Here is a 13726-nt window from a genome sequence, read left to right as displayed (position 1 = left end):
GGGCATAGGGGAGAGCAACGTGTACGGGTTTGGCACAACTGGGTGGAGGGGAATTATCACCTCATTGATCAGTCGGAAGTCCTGGACTAGGTGGTAATCTCCTGAGGCCTTGTGGACAGGCAGGATGGGGGAATTGCAGGGAGAGTCCGTGGGGACGAGGAGCCCCTGATCTAAGAGTCTGGTGATAGTAGGTCGTAAGCACCTTAGATGAGTTTCAGAAATGGGGAATTGGGGCCTGCTGGAAACTTGGAGGGGTCTTTAAGACAGATTAGGGCGGGGGGGGGGCTGTGTCGCTATTATGGGTTTTGATGTATCACAGACCTTGCGGTCTATCCGGTTGGGGGAGATGGGAGGAGGAAGAGAGGAGGTAGAGGGCTCCGCTGCCAGAACGAGCAGGGATAGCAGCAGTTGAGAGGAGGAGACCTTAGGATCAAGTCTGGCCAGTTGGAGAGAGGTCCCTAATTGGAAGAGAACATCACGACCTAGCAGAGGAACCAGGTAGGACGGTATGACTAAGAAAGAATGAGTGAAAGGGAGCCTCTCGATGTAACATGAGAGAGGGCCGGTCTGGAGCGGGAAGGACGGCTTACCGTCGATGCCCATAACCGAGATCTGGGAAGGAAAAACTGGCCCAGAATATGTAGGGAAGACCGAATAGGTAGCCCCCATGTCCACAAGGAATGAGATGGACTTACCCGCTACCAGTAGCATCACCCTGGACTCTGCGAGGGTGATGGTGGTCATCGAGTTCGGGTGACGTCAGTCGTCAGCCAATCCCAGGAATTTGAGTGGTAGAGCCATCGGGTCGGTTCGCTCTCCGCGTGGAGGCGCTGAGGGAGGGCCGGTCATAGGGCAGTCACTCTTCCAATGGCCTGTTAGCCCGCAGCCAAGGCTGGGCTTGGAAGGAGGCCGGGGATTGGGACATTGGCGAGCCCAGTGCCCCTCTTTTCCGCACTTGAAGCAGGCCCCTGGTGGGTTTGCCTTCGGCGGGTCCCATGGATGTTGTCCATGGGAGATGGCCGGCCACAGGGTGCCTATGAGGGCTTGGGTTTGGAGGGCCAACTTTCATTGCATCCGAGCCTGTCGGCTGGATTCTGCCAAATCCTCAGGGGCATTATAGACTTTAAAGGGCATTTTTACCAGGTCTCAGATGGGAGTCTGGGGGCCGTCCTCTGCCCTCTTAAGTTTTATTTCTGATATCAGGAGCTGATTGTGTGATAAAGTGGGTGGCCAAGGCCGCTGCGCCTGTGGGGCTCTCAGGGTCCAAGTGGGTTCACAGAGTTATGGCCTCTGTAAGGCGGTTGAGATAAACGGCTGGAGTTTCATTGGGCTCTTGGGTTATCTCTTTTAGCTTTTCGAAGTTGACAATCTTGTGGGAGGCAGCCTGCATACCAGCCAAGAGGTATTGGATCATTAGATCGCATTTGTGGCGACCGTCTTGGCCGTCCTGATAACTCCAGCCCAGATCGGTGCCAGGAACGACAGTGGCTCTGACGAGCATAGAGTTATCAGTGAGGTGGACCCGATCGGCGTGGTTTCGGGCAGCATTTTGAATTCGTTCCCTCTCATCGGGGGTCAGAGTAGAAGCTAGGATCACAAAGATGTCGTGCCAGGTTAGATGGTAAGCTTGAGAGAGGTAGCGAAATTCTTTGAGGTAGTGGGAGGAGTCGGCAGAAAAGGAGCCGAATCGCTTTTCTATTTGAGAGAGATCTTGGAGGGCAAAGGGAACATGAACCCTAACTAATCCTTCCGCTCTGGCCAAACTCTTAAGGGACAGAGGTTTGGGTCTTGGGAGTCCTGTTGGTGAGAGCGGGTGTGTGAGCTGATTGGCTAGCAGAGGGGCGAGGAGAGAGAGGTGGAGGGGGAGGAAACGGGGGAAGGGGAAGCCAAGGGGGAGGCTGCTGGGGGAAGCGGGGGAGCGTTGTGGGTCACTGGCGTGGGTTCAGGAGGGAGAGGGGCCAGTCCAGGGAAGGGTGGGGATTGGAGAGGAGCTCTGGAGTGGGGAGAGGCGAGAGTTCGGGTGGGTCGGTTAGTGGAGAGGGGTCATCGTCAAAGCAAATTAGTGGCTTGGATGTAGGAGATGTCTGTTGGGAAAGAAGCACCTAGGAAGTGGAACAATCGAAGCAGAGGGAAGGGCAGGAGCGTAAATACCAGAAGGCCTGGACGTAGGAGACCTCGGACCATTTAATCATCCTGAGGCATTAGTTATCTAAATCGTGGAGGATGTTGAAATCGAAAGTCCCTTCAGCAGGCCATTTAGATTGAATGTCTAGAGGGTACTGTGGCCAGGCCTCGGTGGAATAAAATATGAGCCGCCTGCGGCGGAGATCTTGAAAAATGCCGAGTGTTGAAAAGTTGGCCAGGAGACACTCCAGGGGTGTCTTAAGATCTGGTTTGGATTCTGAAGTCCCCATGACATCTGGCCTATCCCCAGGAGAACAGAGATAGAGAGATACGTCTCTGGTCACGGCAGATCGGGGAGCAGTCAGTCGGTTGGGACGTCTCCACAATTGCCCAAGGCTCGGAGGGAGGATGGAGGTGGCCCTGAAGCGGCCGCAGTTAAGGACAGGGAGTCCGGTGGGCAGGGATCCTTGGGGTCAAGGGGAACGAAGGAGGGACTTACCCCAATTCTGCCGGGTTGGGTGGGTGAACAGAGGTCCCCGGTCTGGAGGGGTGGCCCCGTGGTAATTTGTGGGGCTGTGTACCCCACCCGAGTTTTGGCACAGAATGTTAGGAATGGCACCAAAGATGGAGGAGAGCTTAAGCAAGCTTTATTTGGGAATGCTCCCAGGCGAGGTTCATTGGTCCGAGAGAAAGGGGCCAGAGAATTCGCGCCCGGGTGTGGGCACGAACAAAATTTATAGGGGTGGACTCAGGGGAGGTGCTTGCTCTGTGAAGCAGCACTTTATTGGTAATCTCTCGGGTGTTGTGGCAATGTCAGGTGTCCGTTGCATCAGCCTCAGAGCCGTTAGTTCCGCCCCTCGGGAAGGGGGAGAGTGTTGTGGCAATGTCGGGTGTCGGTTGCATCAGCCTCCTTGGCGGGGGTTCCGACTTATTCTCTGGGCCCTTCCCCGGACCTGCTGGCCTTACATCTCAAGTTCTTTGGTGTAATGGGCGACGATTGGTCTCTGGCTACTTCCTGCTCTACGTGGGCACCGGAAGGCAGTCGTGCAGCCAACGGACCGTAGGTTAGGGCAGGGCGGCAGCGGGGGGTTCTGTGGGTAGTAAGGTATATGCCTGGAGGAGCATCTGATTCACCACCACCCGAGAGACGTCTTGTATGCAACTGAGGAGAAACCTGAGGAAACAGGGGCAAGCATGAATAGGATGCAGATAAGGATTAAGGGGCCTAGGATTGGTGTCAGCCAGGTATAGAGGGTGGTCCTCCACCAGTCGGGGATGGGGTAGATGGATTGTCGCTGCCTGCGTTGGAGTTCTTCTTTTAAGCATCGGAGAGCATCCACATTGTCCTCAATGACCCCTGACTGGTTGATGTGGTAGCAACATTCTTCCTGTAGGAAGAGGCAGGTACCTCCTCTGTCGGCTGTCAGAAGGTCCAGGGTGCGTCGACTTTGGAAGACAACTTGGGCTACAGAGGTGATCTGGCACTGGAGGGAGGCGATAGAGGCAGCAGAGGCCTCGATGTCTAGCTGGAGTTTCTGTTCTAGGTCGCAGGATGTTGAGACACTGTGTGTTAGGGCTCATCGCCTGATGCCCGCCTCGACAAAAGAGAGGAGGCGAGGGAAATGCCTGCAACCATAGGGAGAAAGGTGGCCCTTTTCTTTCGGCTAGCAAGTTGTGTGGTAAGTGAGAGAAATTAGGCTTGGCCATATAATGTGAGTTGTGGAACAAGGGTGACGGGGATACATGGGAAGGGGAGGAAGAGTTGACCTCTTTTGTAAGGGAGCCATTACACCAAAAGAACAGGCCTGGTGGGACCCCCATTGGCGTATTTACAGCGAGGGATGAGTTGCAAGGGAGTGCAACATTAGTTAAATTTGGGTGGCTGCCATTGGAAATTGTGAGGTTCTTTTTTTCTAAATCAAGAAATGCGGGGACTCTTACAGGGGGAAAGGGTAAGTTCTGGGAGGGAGAGGTAAGGGGTCCTTGGGGGGTTTCTTTAGCAGCCAAATATAGGGGTTTAGCAAGAAGAGCAAAGTTAGGGATCCAGTGTCGGAAAAATCCTATCAGGCCCAGAAAGGAGAGAATCCTGTCAGCTGTCTCTGGAGGTTGGAGGTTGTGGATGGCCTGGGTGTGGTCGGCTGTCAGGCTCTTTGTTGTGGGGGTAAGGTGGATTCCCAGCTAGGTTACTGAGGGTGTAGACAGTTGGGCCTTGGCTGGAGAGACCCGATAGCCACGAGAGCCGAGATAATTGACGAGGTCAGCAGTATGCTGTTTTGAGAGGCTGAGAGATGGGCTACAGAGGGGGAGGTCATCCCCGTATTGGAGGACGATACTGGGGGTGAGAGGGCAGGAAGCGAGGTCCCGCGCCAGAGCCTGTCCAAAGAGGTGGGGGCTGTCACGGAAGCCCTGGGGAAGAACCGTCCAGGTGAGGTGGCGGGAAGCCTGGGTATCCAGATCTGTCCAGGTGAAAGCAAAATGGAAGTAGGAATCAGGGTGTAGGGGAATAATAAAGAAGGCGGTTTTGAGATCGAGGACTGTAAAATGGGTGTTGGACGGGGGCATAGGGGAGAGCAACGTGTACGGGTTTGGCACAACTGGGTGGAGGGGAATTATCACCTCATTGATCAGTCGGAAGTCCTGGACTAGGTGGTAATCTCCTGAGGCCTTGTGGACAGGCAGGATGGGGGAATTGCAGGGAGAGTCCGTGGGGACGAGGAGCCCCTGATCTAAGAGTCTGGTGATAGTAGGTCGTAAGCACCTTAGATGAGTTTCAGAAATGGGGAATTGGGGCCTGCTGGAAACTTGGAGGGGTCTTTAAGACAGATTAGGGCGGGGGGGGGCTGTGTCGCTATTATGGGTTTTGATGTATCACAGACCTTGCGGTCTATCCGGTTGGGGGAGATGGGAGGAGGAAGAGAGGAGGTAGAGGGCTCCGCTGCCAGAACGAGCAGGGATAGCAGCAGTTGAGAGGAGGAGACCTTAGGATCAAGTCTGGCCAGTTGGAGAGAGGTCCCTAATTGGAAGAGAACATCACGACCTAGCAGAGGAACCAGGTAGGACGGTATGACTAAGAAAGAATGAGTGAAAGGGAGCCTCTCGATGTAACATGAGAGAGGGCCGGTCTGGAGCGGGAAGGACGGCTTACCATCGATGCCCATAACCGAGATCTGGGAAGGAAAAACTGGCCCAGAATATGTAGGGAAGACCGAATAGGTAGCCCCCATGTCCACAAGGAATGAGATGGACTTACCCGCTACCAGTAGCATTACCCTGGACTCTGCGAGGGTGATGGTGGTCATCGAGTTCGGGTGACGTCAGTCGTCAGCCAATCCCAGGAATTTGAGTGGTAGAGCCATCGGGTCGGTTCGCTCTCCGCGTGGAGGCGCTGAGGGAGGGCCGGTCATAGGGCAGTCACTCTTCCAATGGCCTGTTAGCCCGCAGCCAAGGCTGGGCTTGGAAGGAGGCCGGGGATTGGGACATTGGCGAGCCCAGTGCCCCTCTTTTCCGCACTTGAAGCAGGCCCCTGGTGGGTTTGCCTTCGGCGGGTCCCATGGATGTTGTCCATGGGAGATGGCCGGCCACAGGGTGCCTATGAGGGCTTGGGTTTGGAGGGCCAACTTTCATTGCATCCGAGCCTGTCGGCTGGATTCTGCCAAATCCTCAGGGGCATTATAGACTTTAAAGGGCATTTTTACCAGGTCTCAGATGGGAGTCTGGGGGCCGTCCTCTGCCCTCTTAAGTTTTATTTCTGATATCAGGAGCTGATTGTGTGATAAAGTGGGTGGCCAAGGCCGCTGCGCCTGTGGGGCTCTCAGGGTCCAAGTGGGTTCACAGAGTTATGGCCTCTGTAAGGCGGTTGAGATAAACGGCTGGAGTTTCATTGGGCTCTTGGGTTATCTCTTTTAGCTTTTCGAAGTTGACAATCTTGTGGGAGGCAGCCTGCATACCAGCCAAGAGGTATTGGATCATTAGATCGCATTTGTGGCGACCGTCTTGGCCGTCCTGATAACTCCAGCCCAGATCGGTGCCAGGAACGACAGTGGCTCTGACGAGCATAGAGTTATCAGTGAGGTGGACCCGATCGGCGTGGTTTCGGGCAGCATTTTGAATTCGTTCCCTCTCATCGGGGGTCAGAGTAGAAGCTAGGATCACAAAGATGTCGTGCCAGGTTAGATGGTAAGCTTGAGAGAGGTAGCGAAATTCTTTGAGGTAGTGGGAGGAGTCGGCAGAAAAGGAGCCGAATCGCTTTTCTATTTGAGAGAGATCTTGGAGGGCAAAGGGAACATGAACCCTAACTAATCCTTCCGCTCTGGCCAAACTCTTAAGGGACAGAGGTTTGGGTCTTGGGAGTCCTGTTGGTGAGAGCGGGTGTGTGAGCTGATTGGCTAGCAGAGGGGCGAGGAGAGAGAGGTGGAGGGGGAGGAAACGGGGGAAGGGGAAGCCAAGGGGGAGGCTGCTGGGGGAAGCGGGGGAGCGTTGTGGGTCACTGGCGTGGGTTCAGGAGGGAGAGGGGCCAGTCCAGGGAAGGGTGGGGATTGGAGAGGAGCTCTGGAGTGGGGAGAGGCGAGAGTTCGGGTGGGTCGGTTAGTGGAGAGGGGTCATCGTCAAAGCAAATTAGTGGCTTGGATGTAGGAGATGTCTGTTGGGAAAGAAGCACCTAGGAAGTGGAACAATCGAAGCAGAGGGAAGGGCAGGAGCGTAAATACCAGAAGGCCTGGACATAGGAGACCTCGGACCATTTAATCATCCTGAGGCATTAGTTATCTAAATCGTGGAGGATGTTGAAATCGAAAGTCCCTTCAGCAGGCCATTTAGATTGAATGTCTAGAGGGTACTGTGGCCAGGCCTCGGTGGAATAAAATATGAGCCGCCTGCAGCGGAGATCTTGAAAAATGCCGAGTGTTGAAAAGTTGGCCAGGAGACACTCCAGGGGTGTCTTAAGATCTGGTTTGGATTCTGAAGTCCCCATGACATCTGGCCTATCCCCAGGAGAACAGAGATAGAGAGATACGTCTCTGGTCACGGCAGATCGGGGAGCAGTCAGTCGGTTGGGACGTCTCCACAATTGCCCAAGGCTCGGAGGGTGGATGGAGGAGGCCCTGACGCAGCTGCGGTTAAGGACAGGGAGTCTGGTGGGTAGGGACCCCGTGGGTCAAGGGGAATGAAGGAGGGACTTACCCCAATTCTGCCGGGTTGGGTGGGTGAGCAGAGGTCCCCGGTCTGGAGGGGTGGCCCGGTGGTAATATGTGGGGCTGTGTACCCCACCCGAGTTTTGGCACAGAATGTTAGGAATGGCACCAAAGATGGAGGAGAGCTTAAGCAAGCTTTATTTGGGAATGCTCCCAGGCGAGGTTCATTGGTCCGAGAGAAAGGGGCCAGAGAATTCGCGCCCGGGTGTGGGCACGAACAAAATTTATAGGGGTGGACTCAGGGGAGGTGCTTGCTCTGTGAAGCAGCACTTTATTGGTAATCTCTCGGGTGTTGTGGCAATGTCAGGTGTCCGTTGCATCAGCCTCAGAGCCGTTAGTTCCGCCCCTCGGGAAGGGGGAGAGTGTTGTGGCAATGTCGGGTGTCGGTTGCATCAGCCTCCTTGGCGGGGGTTCCGACTTATTCTCTGGGCCCTTCCCCGGACCTGCTGGCCTTACATCTCAACTTCTTTGGTGTAATGGGCGACGATTGGTCTCTGGCTACTTCCTGCTCTACGTGGGCACCGGAAGGGAGTCGTGCAGCCAACGGACCGTAGGTTAGGGCAGGGCGGCAGCGGGGGGTTCTGTGGGTAGTAAGATATATGCCTGGAGGAGCATCTGATTCACCACCACCCGAGAGACGTCTTGTATGCAACTGAGGAGAAACCTGAGGAAACAGGGGCAAGCATGAATAGGATGCAGATAAGGATTAAGGGGCCTAGGATTGGTGTCAGCCAGGTATAGAGGGTGGTCCTCCACCAGTCGGGGATGGGGTAGATGGATTGTCGCTGCCTGCGTTGGAGTTCTTCTTTTAAGCATCGGAGAGCATCCACATTGTCCTCAATGACCCCTGACTGGTTGATGTGGTAGCAACATTCTTCCTGTAGGAAGAGGCAGGTACCTCCTCTGTCGGCTGTCAGAAGGTCCAGGGTGCGTCGACTTTGGAAGACAACTTGGGCTACAGAGGTGATCTGGCACTGGAGGGAGGCGATAGAGGCAGCAGAGGCCTCGATGTCTAGCTGGAGTTTCTGTTCTAGGTCGCAGGATGTTGAGACACTGTGTGTTAGGGCTCATCCCCTGATGCCCGCCTCGACAAGAGAGAGGAGGCGAGGGAAATGCCTGCAACCATAGGGAGAAAGGTGGCCCTTTTCTTTCGGCTAGCAAGTTGTGTGGTAAGTGAGAGAAATTAGGCTTGGCCATATAATGTGAGTTGTGGAACAAGGGTGACGGGGATACATGGGAAGGGGAGGAAGAGTTGACCTCTTTTGTAAGGGAGCCATTACACCAAAAGAACAGGCCTGGTGGGACCCCCATTGGCGTATTTACAGCGAGGGATGAGTTGCAAGGGAGTGCAACATTAGTTAAATTTGGGTGGCTGCCATTGGAAATTGTGAGGTTCTTTTTTTCTAAATCAAGAAATGCGGGGACTCTTACAGGGGGAAAGGGTAAGTTCTGGGAGGGAGAGGTAAGGGGTCCTTGGGGGGTTTCTTTAGCAGCCAAATATAGGGGTTTAGCAAGAAGAGCAAAGTTAGGGATCCAGTGTCGGAAAAATCCTATCAGGCCCAGAAAGGAGAGAATCCTGTCAGCTGTCTCTGGAGGTTGGAGGTTGTGGATGGCCTGGGTGTGGTCGGCTGTCAGGCTCTTTGTTGTGGGGGTAAGGTGGATTCCCAGCTAGGTTACTGAGGGTGTAGACAGTTGGGCCTTGGCTGGAGAGACCCGATAGCCACGAGAGCCGAGATAATTGACGAGGTCAGCAGTATGCTGTTTTGAGAGGCTGAGAGATGGGCTACAGAGGGGGAGGTCATCCCCGTATTGGAGGACGATACTGGGGGTGAGAGGGCAGGAAGCGAGGTCCCGCGCCAGAGCCTGTCCAAAGAGGTGGGGGCTGTCACGGAAGCCCTGGGGAAGAACCGTCCAGGTGAGGTGGCGGGAAGCCTGGGTATCCAGATCTGTCCAGGTGAAAGCAAAATGGAAGTAGGAATCAGGGTGTAGGGGAATAATAAAGAAGGCGGTTTTGAGATCGAGGACTGTAAAATGGGTGTTGGACGGGGGCATAGGGGAGAGCAACGTGTACGGGTTTGGCACAACTGGGTGGAGGGGAATTATCACCTCATTGATCAGTCGGAAGTCCTGGACTAGGTGGTAATCTCCTGAGGCCTTGTGGACAGGCAGGATGGGGGAATTGCAGGGAGAGTCCGTGGGGACGAGGAGCCCCTGATCTAAGAGTCTGGTGATAGTAGGTCGTAAGCACCTTAGATGAGTTTCAGAAATGGGGAATTGGGGCCTGCTGGAAACTTGGAGGGGTCTTTAAGACAGATTAGGGCGGGGGGGGGCTGTGTCGCTATTATGGGTTTTGATGTATCACAGACCTTGCGGTCTATCCGGTTGGGGGAGATGGGAGGAGGAAGAGAGGAGGTAGAGGGCTCCGCTGCCAGAACGAGCAGGGATAGCAGCAGTTGAGAGGAGGAGACCTTAGGATCAAGTCTGGCCAGTTGGAGAGAGGTCCCTAATTGGAAGAGAACATCACGACCTAGCAGAGGAACCAGGTAGGACGGTATGACTAAGAAAGAATGAGTGAAAGGGAGCCTCTCGATGTAACATGAGAGAGGGCCGGTCTGGAGCGGGAAGGACGGCTTACCATCGATGCCCATAACCGAGATCTGGGAAGGAAAAACTGGCCCAGAATATGTAGGGAAGACCGAATAGGTAGCCCCCATGTCCACAAGGAATGAGATGGACTTACCCGCTACCAGTAGCATTACCCTGGACTCTGCGAGGGTGATGGTGGTCATCGAGTTCGGGTGACGTCAGTCGTCAGCCAATCCCAGGAATTTGAGTGGTAGAGCCATCGGGTCGGTTCGCTCTCCGCGTGGAGGCGCTGAGGGAGGGCCGGTCATAGGGCAGTCACTCTTCCAATGGCCTGTTAGCCCGCAGCCAAGGCTGGGCTTGGAAGGAGGCCGGGGATTGGGACATTGGCGAGCCCAGTGCCCCTCTTTTCCGCACTTGAAGCAGGCCCCTGGTGGGTTTGCCTTCGGCGGGTCCCATGGATGTTGTCCATGGGAGATGGCCGGCCACAGGGTGCCTATGAGGGCTTGGGTTTGGAGGGCCAACTTTCATTGCATCCGAGCCTGTCGGCTGGATTCTGCCAAATCCTCAGGGGCATTATAGACTTTAAAGGGCATTTTTACCAGGTCTCAGATGGGAGTCTGGGGGCCGTCCTCTGCCCTCTTAAGTTTTATTTCTGATATCAGGAGCTGATTGTGTGATAAAGTGGGTGGCCAAGGCCGCTGCGCCTGTGGGGCTCTCAGGGTCCAAGTGGGTTCACAGAGTTATGGCCTCTGTAAGGCGGTTGAGATAAACGGCTGGAGTTTCATTGGGCTCTTGGGTTATCTCTTTTAGCTTTTCGAAGTTGACAATCTTGTGGGAGGCAGCCTGCATACCAGCCAAGAGGTATTGGATCATTAGATCGCATTTGTGGCGACCGTCTTGGCCGTCCTGATAACTCCAGCCCAGATCGGTGCCAGGAACGACAGTGGCTCTGACGAGCATAGAGTTATCAGTGAGGTGGACCCGATCGGCGTGGTTTCGGGCAGCATTTTGAATTCGTTCCCTCTCATCGGGGGTCAGAGTAGAAGCTAGGATCACAAAGATGTCGTGCCAGGTTAGATGGTAAGCTTGAGAGAGGTAGCGAAATTCTTTGAGGTAGTGGGAGGAGTCGGCAGAAAAGGAGCCGAATCGCTTTTCTATTTGAGAGAGATCTTGGAGGGCAAAGGGAACATGAACCCTAACTAATCCTTCCGCTCTGGCCAAACTCTTAAGGGACAGAGGTTTGGGTCTTGGGAGTCCTGTTGGTGAGAGCGGGTGTGTGAGCTGATTGGCTAGCAGAGGGGCGAGGAGAGAGAGGTGGAGGGGGAGGAAACGGGGGAAGGGGAAGCCAAGGGGGAGGCTGCTGGGGGAAGCGGGGGAGCGTTGTGGGTCACTGGCGTGGGTTCAGGAGGGAGAGGGGCCAGTCCAGGGAAGGGTGGGGATTGGAGAGGAGCTCTGGAGTGGGGAGAGGCGAGAGTTCGGGTGGGTCGGTTAGTGGAGAGGGGTCATCGTCAAAGCAAATTAGTGGCTTGGATGTAGGAGATGTCTGTTGGGAAAGAAGCACCTAGGAAGTGGAACAATCGAAGCAGAGGGAAGGGCAGGAGCGTAAATACCAGAAGGCCTGGACATAGGAGACCTCGGACCATTTAATCATCCTGAGGCATTAGTTATCTAAATCGTGGAGGATGTTGAAATCGAAAGTCCCTTCAGCAGGCCATTTAGATTGAATGTCTAGAGGGTACTGTGGCCAGGCCTCGGTGGAATAAAATATGAGCCGCCTGCGGCGGAGATCTTGAAAAATGCCGAGTGTTGAAAAGTTGGCCAGGAGACACTCCAGGGGTGTCTTAAGATCTGGTTTGGATTCTGAAGTCCCCATGACATCTGGCCTATCCCCAGGAGAACAGAGATAGAGAGATACGTCTCTGGTCACGGCAGATCGGGGAGCAGTCAGTCGGTTGGGACGTCTCCACAATTGCCCAAGGCTCGGAGGGTGGATGGAGGAGGCCCTGACGCAGCTGCGGTTAAGGACAGGGAGTCTGGTGGGTAGGGACCCCGTGGGTCAAGGGGAACGAAGGAGGGACTTACCCCAATTCTGCCGGGTTGGGTGGGTGAGCAGAGGTCCCCGGTCTGGAGGGGTGGCCCGGTGGTAATATGTGGGGCTGTGTACCCCACCCGAGTTTTGGCACAGAATGTTAGGAATGGCACCAAAGATGGAGGAGAGCTTAAGCAAGCTTTATTTGGGAATGCTCCCAGGCGAGGTTCATTGGTCCGAGAGAAAGGGGCCAGAGAATTCGCGCCCGGGTGTGGGCACGAACAAAATTTATAGGGGTGGACTCAGGGGAGGTGCTTGCTCTGTGAAGCAGCACTTTATTGGTAATCTCTCGGGTGTTGTGGCAATGTCAGGTGTCCGTTGCATCAGCCTCAGAGCCGTTAGTTCCGCCCCTCGGGAAGGGGGAGAGTGTTGTGGCAATGTCGGGTGTCGGTTGCATCAGCCTCCTTGGCGGGGGTTCCGACTTATTCTCTGGGCCCTTCCCCGGACCTGCTGGCCTTACATCTCAAGTTCTTTGGTGTAATGGGCGACGATTGGTCTCTGGCTACTTCCTGCTCTACGTGGGCACCGGAAGGGAGTCGTGCAGCCAACGGACCGTAGGTTAGGGCAGGGCGGCAGCGGGGGGTTCTGTGGGTAGTAAGATATATGCCTGGAGGAGCATCTGATTCACCACCACCCGAGAGACGTCTTGTATGCAACTGAGGAGAAACCTGAGGAAACAGGGGCAAGCATGAATAGGATGCAGATAAGGATTAAGGGGCCTAGGATTGGTGTCAGCCAGGTATAGAGGGTGGTCCTCCACCAGTCGGGGATGGGGTAGATGGATTGTCGCTGCCTGCGTTGGAGTTCTTCTTTTAAGCATCGGAGAGCATCCACATTGTCCTCAATGACCCCTGACTGGTTGATGTGGTAGCAACATTCTTCCTGTAGGAAGAGGCAGGTACCTCCTCTGTCGGCTGTCAGAAGGTCCAGGGTGCGTCGACTTTGGAAGACAACTTGGGCTACAGAGGTGATCTGGCACTGGAGGGAGGCGATAGAGGCAGCAGAGGCCTCGATGTCTAGCTGGAGTTTCTGTTCTAGGTCGCAGGATGTTGAGACACTGTGTGTTAGGGCTCATCCCCTGATGCCCGCCTCGACAAGAGAGAGGAGGCGAGGGAAATGCCTGCAACCATAGGGAGAAAGGTGGCCCTTTTCTTTCGGCTAGCAAGTTGTGTGGTAAGTGAGAGAAATTAGGCTTGGCCATATAATGTGAGTTGTGGAACAAGGGTGACGGGGATACATGGGAAGGGGAGGAAGAGTTGACCTCTTTTGTAAGGGAGCCATTACACCAAAAGAACAGGCCTGGTGGGACCCCCATTGGCGTATTTACAGCGAGGGATGAGTTGCAAGGGAGTGCAACATTAGTTAAATTTGGGTGGCTGCCATTGGAAATTGTGAGGTTCTTTTTTTCTAAATCAAGAAATGCGGGGACTCTTACAGGGGGAAAGGGTAAGTTCTGGGAGGGAGAGGTAAGGGGTCCTTGGGGGGTTTCTTTAGCAGCCAAATATAGGGGTTTAGCAAGAAGAGCAAAGTTAGGGATCCAGTGTCGGAAAAATCCTATCAGGCCCAGAAAGGAGAGAATCCTGTCAGCTGTCTCTGGAGGTTGGAGGTTGTGGATGGCCTGGGTGTGGTCGGCTGTCAGGCTCTTTGTTGTGGGGGTAAGGTGGATTCCCAGCTAGGTTACTGAGGGTGTAGACAGTTGGGCCTTGGCTGGAGAGACCCGATAGCCACGAGAGCCGAG

Source organism: Lagenorhynchus albirostris, chromosome 1, assembly GCF_949774975.1.
Source record: "Lagenorhynchus albirostris chromosome 1, mLagAlb1.1, whole genome shotgun sequence".
NCBI classification, from domain to species: Eukaryota; Metazoa; Chordata; class Mammalia; order Artiodactyla; family Delphinidae; genus Lagenorhynchus; species Lagenorhynchus albirostris.
This window is presented reverse-complemented; position numbering follows the sequence as displayed.